This window comes from Neofelis nebulosa, chromosome 8, assembly GCF_028018385.1.
Source record: "Neofelis nebulosa isolate mNeoNeb1 chromosome 8, mNeoNeb1.pri, whole genome shotgun sequence".
Lineage (NCBI taxonomy): Eukaryota > Metazoa > Chordata > Mammalia > Carnivora > Felidae > Neofelis > Neofelis nebulosa.
Window position 1 is genome coordinate 127,023,686 of NC_080789.1, and position 15,003 is coordinate 127,038,688.

Genomic DNA, 15,003 nt, shown 5'->3' on the forward strand with positions numbered 1-15,003 from the left:
GAGGGCTGTTTGCCATAGATCAGGTGAATGGTAAAAGGAGACTGCCCTTGAAGGGGGAGAGGTGGGTGTCCTGTGATGGTACAGGGGGATGATTGTTCCAGACCATGAAGTTAGAGAGAAGACATGCTTGTCAAAGGGCTCAGAACTTTCTGGACAGGAACTGAGAGAATGGATGTGGTATACACAGAAGTATATGTGGTGGGAAATTAATCTCAGGTGAAAGAGAATTCACTTGTATCCTCTTACCTGGAAGTATCTTCCCTTCTGTAGTTGATGTAAAGTAAAACCCCATGGGCACCTGGGTGGCTCCGTTGGTTAAGCGTCTGACTCTTGATCTTGGCTCAGGTCGTGATCTCACGGTTCGTGAGACTGAGCCCCTTGTCAGCCTCTGTGCTGCTTGGGATTCTCTCTCTCTCCCTCTCTCTGCCCTTCCACTGCTCTCTCTCTCTCTCTCTCAAAATAGATAAACTTTATTTATTTTTTTAAAAAAAATTTTTAACATTTGTTTATTGCTGAGAGACAGAGAGAGACAGAGCAGGAGAAGGGGAGGGGCAGAGAGAGAGGGAGACACAGCATCCGAAGCAGGCTCCAGGCTCTGAGATGTCAAAACAGAGCACGACATAGGGCTTGAACCCACAAACCTCGAGATCATGACTTGAGCCAAAGTCGGATGCTTAACCGAGTGAGCGACCCAGGTGCCCCTAAATAAATAAACTTTAAAAAACAATAACATAAAACCACAAGAGGAAGGTGAGATATAAGCTGGATCATGCCGTTTTACCCTTTATGGCCCTTCTAGCCTGTTCATATGAGTTAATATCAATGACCTTATATTGTTCCTTATCTGATTTGAGTATGTTGGTCTGGTTTCCACAGATTTGTAAACTTGGGGACTTCTTTAGTACCCTCTAGAACAGTTTCTAAAGTTCAGAGAAAAAGCTTTAAGACACATTCCTAGAAATCTTTCTGAATCTTTTTGGGGGAAATAAAAGCAGATCATAGTCTCCCCCTAGAGCTATTTATTACTTACAGCTTCATCAAAGTCTAATGTACAGTCTGTGATGAAGGAGACAGAAGGTGGTGAGTATGTAGGAGGGAGAGAAAGACATTAATTAACAGATGGAGGGAAAACCTAGTGCAAAAAACTCAAGTTGATGTGAGACAAATGCGTGAAGCTAGATTTTCCGTATTGCTTCACTAGATCCAAAATACAGAACAAAACCAGCCCAGTTATAAAAACCAGACCTTATTTGAAAGAGACCTAAATGATACTGTCAGAGTTTAGGTATTGGCCAAGTGAGACTACCTGAAAACAAGCAGTATTCGCTTGTGGCCTGTAATAATGTTTTTCCCATGTTTCAGGATAGAGAAGGTCTTATCACCACCAGAACATTTGCCAAGCGCATTGACATCTTGGGAAGTCATTCTGCCTATTTTGAGGTCACCTAGTTCCTGAGGGGCGGAAGTTTTTTTTTTCAGGAGATATTTCATTAATGGTCTAATGATAGTAACAGTTGAGTAGCACGGTTTTCTTTTCAAGAACTGAAAAAAATTTTTTTCAAGTTCTGATTTGTCTTTGTGGTAACCTGTGAGGTTGGAACAGAAGTATATTGATTATCTGGATAGCCACAATGTCTTTCCTGTATATTTGAGACCAATCAAAGAACTCTATCCCACTTATCTCAAAACTGACTGATTAATTGACCAATCCTTCCAAAAATGTGGAGATGTTTTATTTCTGGTATATCACATTCACTTTGCCAGCAAAATTATTTTCTTCAGAAACAATGACTATTGCATTTACTTTTAGATATGTTTGATAAACTCAGTGTTTAAAATATGCCCCATAAAACACTGGTCTCTACATGTGCTGACAAAGATCATTATGATTTGTAGAGATTAGAAATGAAACTCAAAAGACAAAGAAATAGAAAAACAGTAAACACATAAATCAAAGTAACCCTAAATGCAAATGGAAGGAAATATAAGATGGCATAATGATAAAACTATGTAAGGCAAAAGATTAAGAAAACCCACTAAATTTATGACAAATAACTAAGAAAGACCATTTTGAGTTGACAGCTTTCTCCATAATTCTACTGCAATGGTTTCCAAAATATTGAGTAAGATTTTGTATTTCTGATTAGCTAAGTACTGGAAACATGCCCTCTAATGGGACACGTGTGGATATATGGAATAAGTACAAAAATATTATGGAATTTGAGCTTAATATAGATTAAATATGTTTTCGTCATGTCATAAATCATGACAAATTGTTCTGATACAGTATTGTAATTTCTTCATCTGTCATCTCCAGAACTTCGGGAGTTTTGACATGTGTGAGCAGAATATAGTGCAGAGAGATTTACATGTCAAGATCACAGTTTTCGTTTTGCTGACTCTGGATTGTTTTTCACAGTTCTTGACTAGTGGACTCTAAACAATGATAATAATAACCAGACATACCATGATATCATTACTAAAATTGGAGTCTGGCCCAGATTGGAAAACTAATGGTAATCATGAGACGTTGCTTATTTTGAGTGCCTACTATATGCCAAGTGTAAACTTATTTGCCATGTATAAACTTACGGAATTCTCTCAACAGCCCTATTATACATATGAAGAAACTGAGACACGGAGAAGTTAAGTAGCTTCCTCAAGCTCACACAGCCAGGAAGTGGCAGACCTGGGATTTGAACCCAGGACTTCTGGCTCCAGATCCCACACTCTAAACTTCACTGTAAGGCAGTACCTCACACACTGTGGTATTTTTGCACTACAATTGGTGATGTGCCCAAGACCCTTTGCGTTCTTTTCATGTTATCTGTCCTATCTCTTTGGATTTCTTTTGTTCCTGTTCTGATGCAGCAACAGAACACTCTTTGATTCAGAGAATATGGTGCCCTTAATGAATCATCAGGATGACCATGGACATTTTCAGGGACTTTCTGTGGAGATCTCAGTTTTTAGTTCTGAGTCAGCCTACCAGAATGATTTGATAGTTATGGCATATGACTCCTGCGTACAATTACAAGAATGAAAATCCTCAACCACATTGCTGGTGGAGAAGAAATGAACCAACGTTTTTGGAACACGTAGCCTCTGTAAGTAAGAGCATCTTTGACTTACTGTCTTGTTGGTTTGAATTTTAGGGAGATTTATTAACGTTTGGGGTACTAACATTGCATAGGCCAAGAATAATGGGAGAGTTTTGAAATATGGGAGATTCAGTGATTACCTGACAACCAAGATTCTCAAGGCCAGACTAAACAGTGTTACTGAGGATACGTATAAGCTTACTACCCAGGTAAAACATTTCTTGCGCAATAATAATCTTATCGCTTTTGCATATCAGGTTTTTCCAAGTAATGCTCATCAGCATCAGTTCTTTTAAAATAGAGCATCCTTAAAGCATCACACATGTACAAGGGCAAGGGCAAGAAAGTCCCATTGTAGATCCAAGAGGAAAAGAATGCATGTGAGTATTATAAACCGGATGAAATCTTAACTCCGTAGTGGCACAATTACTTTAATAGATTGGATTATTCTGAAGACAACCAGTGACCCTCTTCCTTCCACATATTTGAGTCCTAGTATGTGCCAGAATCCCCGTTATGTGCAAAGGACACAGAAATGAATAAAACACCTTCCTTGCATGCAGGGGGCACCCAAAATACTTCTCTCTTCTCTGCTCAATCTTTTTCTCTCTCAGTCTTGCATGATTGTGCTGCCACATTGAGATCTAGTTCAGCCGTTTCATAACGCCCCCACCCAAGGTTCAAAGTGCTTTGGTGAAATAACATCGACTTTTACCCTGAAATCCATGGAAATATGAAGTTTACTGTTTTGTTCTCCCTGATAAAAGATAGCATAATAACTAGTTGCCGGGTGACTGCATAAAACACAGGCCCCAAATGCAGCCGGTGAAGAGCAGTTAGCAATTAAGTAAAGGAAATGACTGGTGGGTTTGAAACTCAACACACTGCCCATGTACTTGTTAGTGTAGGGAGGCCTCTGGGTTGCTCTGACAACTTTTATCACTAAGGAAATAGTTTTGGTGACTCATGCTCGTACAGAACGACTTCTTTCAAAATCTGTGTTTTCGGTGACCTTACCATTATGCTTCTGTTTTCCTTTTTCTTTGGACAGGGACAGAAAAAGCTTCATTTGGATGGCATGGGTTTATTACTCAGTAGCATATTATTCATTCGCTGGCTGGCTCATGTTTTGAAATTTAACGGACTCAGTGGTGATCAGAGTAAAAGGTCAGTAGTTCTTGCAATATATTGCTATATTAAATGTAGAACTAAAGCCTATTTTCTAAGCAGAAGTGTTATATCTTATATTAACAACATCTCTTGTTGGTTACTTTTTTGTTATTTAACGCAACACTGTTATTCAAAAGACTGGTTGTACTTTTGGCAAGTAAACCAAAATACTGAGGTACTTTGCACCGTAACCTAAAATGCCTTAGTTTTCCCTCAAGGAGATGAAAAACTGGACTTAAAGTCTCCACTGAGAGTCGTCTGGAGATGATAATTATGAAAATAAAGGAACTTGAAGGAAACGCCTTTGCCCGCTTCTCCTTTCAGGTTAACTGTCTACCTGAAAGATGTTCCAACAGTATTTATTGACAATTGATATTTCTCTGCATTAAAATATAGTAAAGAAGTTGCAGAAGAAATGAATTAATTCAAAGAGTTATAGGCCTATAATGTGTTTGGAGAACGATATGGGAGAACTTCCTACAGGCAAAGAAAACCGGGAGCCAGGTGTCTTGCCTGGTAATTTTTGTGGCTCCAACCTTCAGTGTGGTCAGCACAGGGCTTACCTGGGTCCTCATTACATCTTTTGTTCTAACCCCAGAAATCGTGCTGGGAGTCTCAAAATTTAGCCGTTTTCATTTTGCTTTTAATGCAGCCCTTTTCTGTTTTTAATTTTGTGGCTGGAAAAGCCTGAAAAAGACAATGAGTCATGACAACCATTTCTTTTTCTTCCAGATAGGAGCCTTCAGCGTGAGGCGAGGGCACTGAAGCACCATTTGTGTGATTCATGAGGCTTAGTGCCTGGGTGCTTTTCCGAGGGGCCCCTTTAAGGGGACCCACTAGTCCAGTGGTTCTCAAAGTGTGGTACCCAGACCAGCAATACCAGCATCACCTGGCGTTGGAAAGGCCATCAGTCCCCACCCCAGATGCACTGAATCAGAACTTTGGAGCAGAGGCCCAACAATCTGTTTTTTAATAAGACTTCCAGATGATTCTGAGGAGGGCTGAGGTCTGAGAACCACTATGCTAGTGAATTCTTAGTATTTGTGGCCATGAAGAACATGAACAATATAGTGGCTGGAGAGGCGAGGAAATGAAGAATAAATAGAAAAGAATGTTTTAACTTTTAGAATTCAAGACTAAAAAATTAAAAAGCCTGGAATTTAATTAGGGGGACTGATTGCTTGCAAGAACCTTGCTTTCTCAGGGAAGGGCAATCTGATGACTAGGGAACTGTGAAATATATTGGCATGGCTCTGAAATTCTAGAATAAACTCTCGTGAGAAAAGGCACGGCTTTCTATATTAGGACATAAATTCAACCCAGGTGTGTAAAATCCTAGAAGACTCTCGTGTTCCATTGGCTTTGCCAATTCATTTGCATCTTGAGGCCACAGTTTCTAACTGAAAACCATATGCGTTGTTAATTGCCACGAATGATCTCATCAGAATGAAGTCAGAGATTCAAAATATGTAAGAGGATGTGTGAAGTGTTTTGATTATTGAAAAATGTGAAGCAAAGCATCAAGAATCATGAGTAGAGATATTGATGGCAAAGAGGTGGTTTAGAAGTTGATACAAAAAAGGATTGATATTTCAACTTCCCTTTGACATACACCTCCTTGACTGCTGGCTCTGTCGTGTATTAGTTTTTGATGTTAAGTAAATCACGGTTTTTAAAAGCTTTTCATCTTAGTTCCCTCAACAAAAATGTAGCATTTATGATCCCTACTCAGAGGATTGCTGTGAGAATAAAATTAGATTAAAATATGAAAATGCAGTTTGTAAAGGTCAAACATTACACATTTGAGATATTGTTGTTAGGACTGTCGGTATTTTGTGTCTGGGTTGGGAGGCTTTGTGATTGTTGACATAATGACATCCAGGAGTTTGGAATAAGTGTGTATGTCAGCAGATTTTATGATTACAAAAAATACCCATGTTTACTTTTCTACTAATTCTCCTCTAGTGGAATGTTTTCATTTTCTCATGAGACGAGAGAGATCCGCATATGTTTTATTAAAGAAAGCAAGCCTGATATTTTTTATCCTTTGAACCGAGGGACTACATTTCACTCATTCTTGCGGGGAAAGATGGCAGCTTCTGGGTAAATTCACAGGCCGTGGATAAGTCTCCATTTCTTCGAATGTAAAAGGAAGGTGTTGCTAATACAGAAGCGTGTGAAGACGAAGTGAGAGATGTATATAAAATACATAGTTGAGGGCTACATGGTAAGCACTCGATAATGTGGGTTGTTATTAGTGTTGTTATCGTTATGAAACGATAGCTTGAAGAGGGGCAATGTGTCTGAATAGTCGAGGGAAGGAGAAAATAAGAAGACAAGGAGGCAGCTTGTGAAATGGCCCGACCATTTGGCACATGAAAATTCAGGTCCCATGACTTTTCCGGTCACGCTTATGAAATCAAACAATTCTCTGATGGTTGCTCATAGAGAAAATTAATATAGTGATTTATAATCTGTGCGTCTACCTCATAATCAACATTTCAGTTTTGCTTTAAAGTTCTGTTTCTTCCCTCTCCAGGCTTGAGTGTGCTAGATACAAGGAAAAGGGAGTACTGAATTTCTCTCTCCCCCTCCCCGCCTCTCTCTCTGTTTACCAAGTGTTTCTCCTCGTCCTTCCCTACCTTGCTGACTAAGGTCTCTTGCTGGTTAGGGTTAGGGCTCATTGAGAAGAGGTGAAGGGGAAAAGAAAGTTCTTTCTTGACAACTATTGTTGGTGATCTAGAGTTTACACCGCTCCATTGGGCATGTGTTTGAAATGGGCCCTTTTTCTAGCAGGTGTTTCTGTGGGAACTTCTCATCATTGGGCTGTCTTGCCCAAAGTGCCCTTGACATGCACAGGTGCATTCGTATTTGTCTTCCACAGTCCCAAGAAGTCATTCGGAAATACACTCTGCTTCTTTTTGCTGTGGTAACTTCTTTCCAGGGGCTCATCCTCCCTCAGAATCTAAAACAGCAAGTTCTCCCCTATATGGCTCAGATCTGGTCCAAGGGAAATACTTTACCTACCAGAACTCAGAGGAGGATGAGAGCAGAGTTTTAAACTCCCAGGTGGTCCTGTGACAGACACTCTTTGCCTTGGACCCGAGGTGAGTAGCAAACAGCCCCAAAGATCTTCTTGGCAGAAAGGTCAGTCCACACAGCACGCTGGCAACTTTCTCCGAAAACTTTCCTCTGCAACCATCTCCAACTTGTTTATACCTTCCACATAGATACATAGCTGGTTGTAAGAGTTTGATGTAACTCTTTGTGGAACCCTTCCTTTGCGTTGTACTGTTGTATTTCACCTTGGCAGGTGGTTTGTACTGCTTGCTACTTTACATGAAACTTGCTTTAACTCCTATCAAAGGTAAAAAGGGAAAGAACCACTTTGGGGGGGCTCTCACTCCTCAATCACCCCAGAATTGTGGTCGCTGCCAGGGAGAAAATGGTGTGTCCATGCAAATGTAATTGGGAACCTCCTGCGTGCCCAAATCACAACATAATTCCAAAGTTAAGCTTTAAATGTGAGCAAGGGTTTTGTTTTTTTTTTTTTTTTTTTTAGATATTCATCTTTTCCTCATAGGTAGCTTTTTGTTTTCTAAAGTGACTGAGTTACAGTATTCCTGTCTTACGTTATTAACCCTTGAACTGACTTCTCTTATTGTTTTGGGAGCTAAAAATGTGTTTAAAAATGGTGTTCAGCTGAAGTTAAAAAACTGCTAACTTTTATCAGTTGTTAAATACAATTCGCACTTGTACTTAAATAAACTCATTTGGAGACAAACAAAAAATTTTATGTATTGTGTTTAAATTATCTTTTTGCATTGCAGGCATAACTTTTTCTTTTTTATCTTTTTTTTTTTAAGTTTGTTTTGAGAGAGACAGAGAGAGTGTGAGTGGGGGAGGGGCAGAGAAAAAAGGAGACTCTGAAGCAGGCTCAGCACTGTCGGAGCAGAAGCCACGTGGGGCTCGAACTTGTGAAACTATGAGACCATGATCTGAACTCAGGCCCCAGATGTCTGTGTCTGTCTTGTGGTATTTCTGGGGGTGGTGTCTTAGTACACTAAGAAAATGAACCTGGACTTGGAATGTCACGTAAGCCTCATTTTTCCATGTGTTTTTGTAGTGACCAGATGCTATTGTGAAAATTATATGGACCTTTCAAAATTTGCTGGGAATTTGAAAATTGGGTATGGTAGGTATTTGTCTAATAATTCTTAATATCAATTTGGTTATTTTTTCAAATGGGCTTGATTGGCGTAGTAGAGTTAGAGTAGCAAAACCTTAACATAATGACTAAATACTCATCTATGCATCCATCCACCCAAGGGACTCCTTTTATTTTATTTTATTTTATTTTAGTTTAGTTTAAGTTCACCCCTAGTGTGGAGCCCAGTGTAGGACTTGAACTCACAACCCTGAGATCAAGACCTGATACTCAACCAACTGAGCCACACAGGTGCCCCAAAGGGACTTCTAAAATATTAGAATTCTTTACTAAAATAAATATTGGCAATGCCTTCTACCATAGTGTTCTTTTCTTTCCTGTCCTGCCATTTCGTCTTCCCTGTTCTCCCTGTGTCTTTCTTTTCTTGTTTTCCCAGATATCTGGGGATGTGCTCAGGGGAGATGATGGTACTTGGAAAGAGTATCTGGGTCTGTCAAACTTTGAGCCAGTTTGAAGATAAGGAGGCAAGAGTCAAAAAAAGAGAAAGAAAGAAAGAAAGAGAAAGAAAGAAGGAGATGCTTCTAAATCTTGTGCAACACTGTGATTTATTTTTTTAAGTTTATTTATTTATTTTGAGAGAGTCAGAAACAGTGTGAGAGGGGGAGGGGCCAAGACAGAGAATCCCAAGCAGGCTCTGCCCTATCAGCTTGGAGCCCGACGTGGGGCTCGAACTCACCAAACCGTGAGATCAAGACCTGAGCTGAAATCGAGTCAACAGCTTAACTGACTGAGCCACCCGTGCACCCCACGTGTGACACTGTAATTTAAACAGGATTTGGCATGGCAACTCACTGTATGGTGTATCAAAGTTGATACAAAGATGGTGAGCTGAGAGGAGCTGTACATTAGACAAAGCAAAGTGTGTGTGTGTGTGTGTGTGTGTGTATGTTAACAAGGTTGAGAAAGGTTTTAATAAATTGGAAGCATTAAGGGGCACCTGGCTGGCTCAGTCAGTAGAGAAAGCAACTCTTGATCTTGGGAGTCATGAGTTCAAGCCCCACCTTGGGCATAGAGCTTACTTAAAAAAATACAATAAAAATAAGTTGGAAGCCTCAAGATGAACTGGAGACTCTAAAAAGCTCCCCTGTGAAGCTGAAAGGGTTTAGACTGCCGCTTGTATCACACTCCTTTTAGCCAGAAGTTGTGTGGGGAACATCTAATGTGTTCCCCTAGCGCCTGGGATCCTATTTCTGCCACTCTGCCACCAAAAAGAGCTGGGAGGGTAACTGGTAACAAATCTCGAGGGGATACCAAAATGATGTTAGAACAAGAAGGAATAGCTAAGAAAGGTTTGCAAAAGGAGAGGCATTGTGGAACTTCCTACTAGGTGTGATAATGTACGACAAAGTTCCAGTAATTGCAAGTGTGGTTCGCCAGCCAGAATAGCAGACGCATCCCAAGAAGAGTGAGGCCCCGTGGGGATGATACGACCTTAGAATATAGTGTGTGAAAGAGGAAAGAGGAAGTGTTACGCACCACCAGGGAAGGGAAAACTAGATATTTGCGGGAAAGTTAGGTTTAAAACCTCACCTTGCACCCCATATCAAAATGGATTTTAAAAAATGAAACGTAAGGAAGAGAAGCACATACAGAGACATAGGATAAGTCACAAAGGAAAACTATGTATATTTGATGGCAGAAAATGTAATACTTCTGTGTCATAAAATATTACAATCCAAATTCAATGGAAACTGATGAACGGGGAAGTGTTTTTACAATACACGTGGTTGACGGCTTTATAACAACAAAAATAAAATTGTGGTAATTCAATAAGAGTCTCCTATCATCCCAGAAGCAAAAGGACAAATGTGAAAAATAATTGACAAAATAAAAAATTACAGATGCCCCATAAAGATGTGATAATTCATCCTCGATGTTAACCAAAAAAAGGGAAAATAAAAATGACACCCTAATTGTTGGCCTACAAGATAGACAAAGGTTTAAAATGACATCACTTGTTCATGTGGATGTAGGAGGTGAATGTTCTCAGTCACTGCTGATGGGAGTTTGGACTCTAATCGTTCTGGAAATGAGTTTTGACAATATGCATCAAGAACTTACGTAATAATTATGACTTTCACCTGTGACCCCCCCTCTAGACTCTAGCTGATGAAAATATCAGAGCATTTGAATATTTATATGCAAGAATATTCATGTACTGTTCATGGTAGCAAAAAACTGAATCCTCTTAAATGTTCAATACTGACAGACTAGGAACACAAATTATGGTTGTTTATGGACTACAGAAACAAGGAAGGAAAGATACCCAGGGAACAGTTTAAAAGTGGTTGTTTTTTAGGGGTAGGGATTAAATCAAGGTTTTTTTTTAGAAGGGTATGTCTTTTTCCTCCTTTTACTTTTGTGATTTGCTTTACCCCTCCAAATTAGCATGCACTATTTAGAAAATTCGGGAAAAACTAAAGATAACATGTGAAAGAATGATACATCTCTTCGATCAAAATGGAGAACTGGTCATGATAAAATGTTAGATGAAAAAAAAAACAAGGTATAAAACACAAATGCAGGGGCGCCTGGGTGGCTCAGTCGGTTAAGCATCCGACTTCGGCTCAGGTCATGATCTCACAGTCTGTGAGTTTGAGCCCCGCATCAGGCTCTGTGCTGACAGCTCAAAGCCTGGAGTCTACTTCAGATTCTGTGTCTCCCTCTTTCTCTCTCTGCCCCTCCCTTGCTCATGCTCTCTCTCTCTCTCTCAAAATAAAATAAACATGAAAAAACATTAAAAAAACACAAATGCAGTAAGATTATGATTTTGGTAAAACATAATTAGTGCAAAGACTAGAGAGAGAAATACTAAAGTGTTGGCCATAGTTATGTCTTGTAGTTTTTTAAATTTTCTTTTTTCATATATTTTCCTGTTTTCCAGATTACGTGTGATGGGCGTAAATATTTTATTAGTAGTGCAAAAAGAGAAAGAATTATTCTCTTATAGTTGGATTGGGCTTTCAATACTCTGGGCATTTCTGATGTATGCTTATTAGGTCTCTTTCACTTTGGGTGATAAACAAAAATTTGTTTTCCAAATAATTATGTCTCACCTCTATAGGGAACAGGTAATGGGACTGAACTGAGGTCTGAAGCTTTTGGGTTTTCAAACTGTGAGCTCTATAAGGGTGCATAAATACTGCTCTTGGTTTCATTCTTTTCCCACCCTATTGTAGGATTGAGCCATAAAGTGAAAGGAGTAAAAAAAGATGGGCCCTGCAGATTCCTGACATTTTTTCCTAACCAGAATGATTTTTAACTCCTAATGTGATTTTTCCCCCTCAAAATATATACCAGCTGTCTTCTTTCATTCCCTTTGATATCTTCTAGATTTTTTAAAAAAATTAATGCTATCTTCTGATTTCTGTAAAAAAAAAAAGCACTTTGGTGATTTGTAAATAAATCTGTTCATCTGGGGAATATTGATTTATGGGACGTTCAGCAAATCACATGTTTTCTTCTTTAGATTCTTTGTTAAAAAAAAAAACACCTGAATATTCAAAAAGAAAACGGATAGGGTCTAGACGGATTTATGAGCATTTTAAACATTCATAAAGTTCTTTGAAACTTACAGGCCTGTGTGAATGTGTATGATGGATACTATCCTATTATTAAAGCATACTTTGCCATCCACTAAAATATAGTCTATTTTGGTCACTCTGTATTCTCTGAATGACTAAACATAGAGCAAATCCCTTTGGGACTTGTACTATATTTTAACTTCGCAGTAATTACCTTAGATGGAAATGGAACACTCAATCTTGATCTTCGGGAGTCAGCGTAACCTGTAATAGAAGGGTTAATGGCTTCTGGGGCATTCCAGCATGAATAGAAAGTTTGGGGTTAAGTGGTACTTATGTTGTATCAGGTTTACTGAAGTGACTTTGAAAGGCTGTAAGATCAGTTTTAACAGTTTTAAGTAAATACAAAGTTGAGGGTTTTTTTTTTTCTTATGGAGTGAATAGACCTAGTAATAATGTTATTATATTTTGCTTATTTTTATCTCTAATGGATTGTGTGATAATGATCCCAAGTGATACTGTCGTGTATCTAAACTAGTACCTGACTAGCAAGGGTAAGGTGAAAAATGCTTTTGTATGATTTTTCTCTGGATCTGGATTTTAATTTGTCAGTATTGACAACAGTAGCAATTGAAAAATAAAAAGGCTGTGAAGAAGAATGAAGCATTTTATAGAGCGTGTGTGTATGTGTGGTGAATGTGGGATGTGCATACATGCTTTCCTCTTCCTGGCCTTGCTGGATCTGGTTAGGGGGATTTGGTTACTTCAAACAGTTCTGAAGGTTTGATGAATTAGCAGAGTAAAGGAGCAAAGTACGAATAGCTCTCTTTCATTTTTATCTCTTCTATTCCCATCATGAGTCTTGTTTTCCTGCCTGACATAACAAAGGCTATCATAGAAAACAATAAGGAAAGACATCTTGTAGAGAAAATGCAAATTAGTATCTTGGTAATATACCCTTTTTGAAAGCATACCAACCAGGAAAACAGTTCTCTGTGTGTAATTGTTAGAAAAGAATGAAATGTAACTTACGTTATGACACAGTTGTTCAGAGAGGGAAGGAAACCGGTATTCATTGTTCTAGGCACGTTACTGAGGTTCTCTCTCTCTCACTGTCTCTCTTTACCTGTGTTGATTAATTATTGATTAAATACAGACATTACCTTGCTAGCAAATATTACCCTTGTTACATAAATGAAGAAAGTATTAGAGGTAGGATTCATATTGACTCATTTATTCTAAGGACCATGTTCCTTGCACTGCATCAAGGTGTCTTTGTAGAAATAACTGGGCCCAGAATCTATTATACATTTTAGTCATGTGTCTTTGAGGTTGTCTCTCTTTTGTGAAGCAGAATTAACCTTTTTGTTTAATCTTTATAAACCGCATTGCCCTATCAGTTAAGGTAACCTTCATGGATCTCAAATTTGCCTTCATTCCTCAGGCCAACCTGTTCTCAGGAAGCAGTGTATTCTGGGAATCAGGGCTGCTTTAGTTTGGATCCTTGGCTTTCCTTCTGGGGGTGGAGGCCCAGCAGGCGTGGGACAGCTGAGCCTTCTGAGTATCTTCTGTACTAACTTGTGATATAGCTGGCCCTAGAAAGACCTCTGAAGGAAACCCAAATAACAGATTCCCTGTTGTCGTGGGCTTGGGCAAGTGACCTCAACTTTCTGGAGGTCAGATGAAGACTGGGTGAAATCAGGGTCATATGGGGTCACTTAGAGGCAGCTGCAGGGGTGGGTGAGGGTAGGGGAGGTGATCTGGAGTCCTTCTGGGCCCCTACTACCCATGCTTTAACAACACAACAGCTGTGTGCATCCGTGTGTGTGTGTGTGTGTGTGTGTGTGTGTGTGAACACACCCTCTGTGCCTGATCCTAGGGGAAATTTTGTTCGAAGAAAAGGTTCTACATCTAAACATAGTTGGAAAAACACTGGCAAATAGTCCTAAAGATTTCTTCCGGCTCTAAATTTCCATGGGTGTAGGAGAGCAGTTTTAAAGATAGAGAATCCCCCTATCTTTAATGTAACCAAAATATAATCTTTAACATTTATTGCCAAACATTTTTAAATTAGACATTTCAGATATAATCTGAAAGAGAAAAATCTGTGTCAAAAATCTGTGACCGAGTACTTTGAGATGGTAAGCTATAGGGCCAACTGCATGGTTTCTATGCTTTTCAGCAGAAAAATCTAGAATTACATTTCCTCATGATTCTGATTAAGAAAACCACATTTATTCTCTTCCTTTTTCTGAGGTAAGCATAAGATAGTATTTACAACTGGAAGTCCCTAGAGTACACTTCATAAAAGAAAAGTACTATTCCTTCAAGACACCGTGAAGTTCATCATTTTCCATCTGTTCTTTTTCTCTTGGAAGTTCATCATGTCATTGAAATAACACACCTGTTGTTTCCTGCCTCTTTTCTTTTGTGACAGTTTGTGAACAAGGTGAATGGACATCAGAGGAAGAACTGAAATATTTGGTTACAAGGTTTGCTATCGTGTGAGTTCCTTTTCCTCTATATCTTTAGGACACTTTTTAATTGAACTGAATTGAATTGAATTATTTTGTGATTTTTTGAATAATTTATTGTCACGTTAGCTAATATACAGTGTATACAGTGTAGTCTTGGCTTCGGGAGTAGATTCCCATGATTCATCACTTACGTACAACACCCAGTGCTCATCCCAACAAGTGCCCTCCTCAATGCCCATCTCCCATTTTCCCCGTCCCCCCCCACTCACCCCCATCAACCCTCAGTTCGTTCTCTGTATTTAAGAGTCTCTTATGGTTTAGGGCACTTATTTTATTTATTAATTTTTAATTTATTTTCTATTTTTTTAAATGTTTATTTTTGAGACACACACACACACACACACACACACACAGCATGAGCAGGGGAGGGACAGAGAGAGAGGGAGACACAGAATCTGAAGCAGGCTCCAGGCTCTGAGCTGTCAGCACAGAGCCCAATGCGG

The 15,003-nt window shown here is 39.2% G+C and overlaps 1 protein-coding gene across 3 annotated transcripts in view; it reads left to right on the plus strand.

Annotated features, from left to right (window-relative positions):
• Positions 1 to 509: 509 nt before the first annotated feature.
• Positions 510 to 15,003, plus strand: part of TRDMT1 (tRNA aspartic acid methyltransferase 1) — a 93,578-nt gene continuing 79,084 nt past the window's right edge. The window contains exons 1-2 of one of the 3 annotated variants that reach the window (XM_058681806.1): positions 510 to 4,268; positions 14,461 to 14,527. The gene's annotated coding sequence lies outside the window, so the exon portion shown is untranslated. Of the gene's footprint in view, positions 4,269 to 5,361; positions 8,467 to 14,460; positions 14,528 to 15,003 lie in introns of those variants that run through there. The other 2 variants (XM_058681805.1, XM_058681810.1) reach the window with 2 other exon arrangements.